Consider the following 3249-nt stretch of genomic DNA (forward strand, 5'->3'; position numbering starts at 1 on the left):
GCAACAAATGTCTTGCCTGTGGTGACATGAGGAGCGAAAGTGTGGAGACATCTTGTTCGTGTCAATTCGTGTGCCCATCTTTGTGCCCGAACTAGTTTTGTGAACTCTCCTTCCTCCGAGTTGCCCATCAATTTGGCTGTAGACTGAATTCGGGTCCCTTCTTGCATGTGGAGTTTCACGTCAGTGGAGTGCCTGTTCTGGTATACTTCTCTGCATTGGAGGTCTTGGGGTTTGATTTTCCTCGTTCGCTCCTCGAAGCCCTTGGCCGCTTCCCATTTACAATAACTCGTGTTGTTGCGGATTTGCACATGGTGTATGCTGCCGACCCAGAGGAACCCCAGATCGTATATTCTTGTGACTGTAACAAAATAATTCTGGAGGGTTTCCGCTACGCCGAGGTTGAGGCTTGGGATTTTGATCCAGATCTGTGTTGCTGTTCGATTCCGCAAGCTTGGGGAGATCAGGATCTGCTGTTTGTTGTAAATGTCGATATTACCCAAATCAGATTCCATTCATATTAGGGAGGTATGGGCCGATAATCTGGAAGAGGAGTTTAAATCTGATCAGGGAAATTGTTGATGACTACCCTCTGATAGCCATGGACACAGAGTTCCCTGGCATAGTTGTGCGACCCGTGGGCAAATTCAGGACCGTCCAAGAATACAATTATGAAACCCTAAGGTCAAATGTAGACGTATTGAAATTAATACAATTGGGGCTGACGTTTTCTGATGAAGACGACAACCTCCCAAACTGCGGCACGGACAGATACTGCGTGTGGCAGTTCAATTTCAGGGAATTCAACATCTGGGAGGATGCTTACGCCTCTGATTCCATCGAGTTGCTGCGCCAGAGTGGCATCGATTTCAAGAAGAACAACGCGTGGACTCTCACCGCTTCGCAGAGTTGCTCATGTCGTCTGGGATCGTCTTGAATGAGAACGTTCGATGGATCTGCAGCGTGGTGAGTAGCTGAATGTGTAGGAGAGTGGCCGATTGTGTTGGTGAACATGCTCATCATGTAGGTGAGTGAGATGCAAAGGCAAGGGCTTCTATTGTTGAGGGAAGAAACCAGCAACTGCATTATTTGTTCAAGGAGGAGAGAAACTTTGTGTTCGAGTTGAAGGGAGAAGCATGGTTTTTTTTTGTATATACTTGGGTAAACGTTTTTTTTTGGAGAAGTATTTTTTTTTGGAATTTAAATTGATATACATATTGAGATTAGCCACCTCAATATGAAGTTATTTTGTTAGAATTGGCTATTCTAACAAATGACAGGTTCATGGAGTTCCAAGAATTTATTTGACAAAGATGCCCAAGATGTCAACTATGAAATGATGGGATAAAGGAGCAGCAACAACATTTATGGTGGACAACAAAGTAGATGTTTGTTTGAATTAGTGTGGTTTGTGGAATAGACTCCCTAGCATGTTATAAACAAGTCCAGTTGTTGTAATGGTCATTGTATGTACCCAGAAACTCCAAAATGTTGAATGAAATGTAAGCCTTTTAAAGGTATTTGAAAGTTCGTGGTGATCTTAAAACCACTTTGTAATGGATTGCCTGTGTGGCTGGTTGGTGGTGAGCCAGAAACCATCCATAGAGCCTTAGTGGCTACAGAATTTGCCCGAAGGTGGCACATTTAAGTTCCAGATTTGCTCGGTGGTGGCAGATCGGACTTGCCCGGTGGTGGCAGAGCCTTAGTGGCTACAGGATTTGCCTGGTGGTGGCAGATCGGACTTGCCCGGTGGTGGCAGAGCCTTAGTGGCTACAGGATTTGCCCGGTGGTGGCAGATCGGACTTGCCCGGTGGTGGCAGAGCCTTAGTGGCTACAAGATTTGCCCGGTGGTGGCAGATCGGACTTGCCCGGTGGTGGCAGAGCCTTAGTGGCTACAGGATTTGCCCGGTGGTGGCTGATCGGACTTGCCCGGTGGTGGCATATTGCCTGAGTGGCTAACGTGTACACGGGAGCTTTGTGCTCGTAGGAGCAGGTGGACTGCAGTAACACCTGGCTCACGGTCTCAGATATTGGTGTGTCTGAGCATAAGAGGGTTGGTGCACTTTTCTATCTGACAGTTGCGTCGAAAGGTGCAATCAACGCAACTGTTTGCGATTGTTATTTGGACATGAATATTTGGCTTAGAAAGGCACTGATCTCTCTTTGTTTTTGGGAAGTTCTGCACATGCAATTCACCCGATGGTGGTGGATTTGTAGGTACATATATGCAGTGATAATAGTCGACATAATCATGTATGCACGAGGACTAGCGATTGCAGCAGTTGGTACCCATACATTCCGGTGGATGGTTGCTCTTTTATGGACGTCGACATATTTTTTGTTATGTTTGACCACAACCAGACTTTGTGAATCACTATCATGACAAGTAGTCATTAAGGGGGGGAGTTAGAAATAATTAATTCCTACTTGTCTATGGTTGTAATTCTCCATTTGAGGAGTTTGTTCCTACATAATAGGAATTTAGTTTCTCCTAGTTTAGTGTGTGGTTGAGAGAATCTCTCAACCACACTACTGTATGTCTAAGATAGCATTCCTATCTTGAGACTATTGATTGTATAAATATGTGTGTAATTTCTTCATTCAAATTAATAGAATATATTATTGAGTGTCTGTAATTTTATCTGTAATTAAAATTATTTTGAGTTTTTTAAGTGTTGTTTTTAAAATGTTTTTTGGTTTATTTTTCGATTTAATTTGTTTAAAATTTATAGAGATTTATTGAAATTACAAGTTTGACAAATCAATTTTGTATAATTAAAATATCCAAAAAAGAATTCAAAGCACTCAACCTATATACAATAAAAAACAAATTTAAATAACATAAATCAAAATCTAACCACAATTTTTTTAATTAAAATCCAACAAAAACACTACCATAAACTCGAAAAAATACTCACTTAAAAACAACTCCAATTTATTTCATCATATCCTAACAAAAACTGCGTAACTTCACCATGAGTATAGCCCATAGAGCGTCCTTGTCCTCCACCAAATCGTCACTTTTCCTTTCTTGGTCTCCTCGTTTCGAGCAGATTTTGTCCACATAGATCCGCGCCTAATGTAAATTTTATCCAGAATGCATTTTTTTTCGAAGGGAAATCCCGAAAGGAGAGTATGGTTACATGCAAAAATTCAATTGTAATGGAATCCCACAAGGATATTATGATTGCATGTAATCAAATTCGAGATTTTGTTGTTATTTTTTTCAATGTGTTTGTTGAAATCACGATT

The 3249-nt window shown here is 41.6% G+C and overlaps 1 pseudogene; it reads left to right on the forward strand.

Moving 5' to 3' along the window:
- Positions 1 to 389: 389 nt before the first annotated feature.
- LOC149177995 (putative CCR4-associated factor 1 homolog 7 pseudogene) lies at positions 390 to 975 on the forward strand (annotated as a pseudogene).
- Positions 976 to 3249: the final 2274 nt, after the last annotated feature.

The sequence above is a fragment of the Pinus tabuliformis genome, chromosome 4_1 (assembly GCF_031772625.1).
Source record: "Pinus tabuliformis cultivar Carrire ecotype Pingquan chromosome 4_1, CPIR1, whole genome shotgun sequence".
NCBI lineage: Eukaryota > Viridiplantae > Streptophyta > Pinopsida > Pinales > Pinaceae > Pinus > Pinus tabuliformis.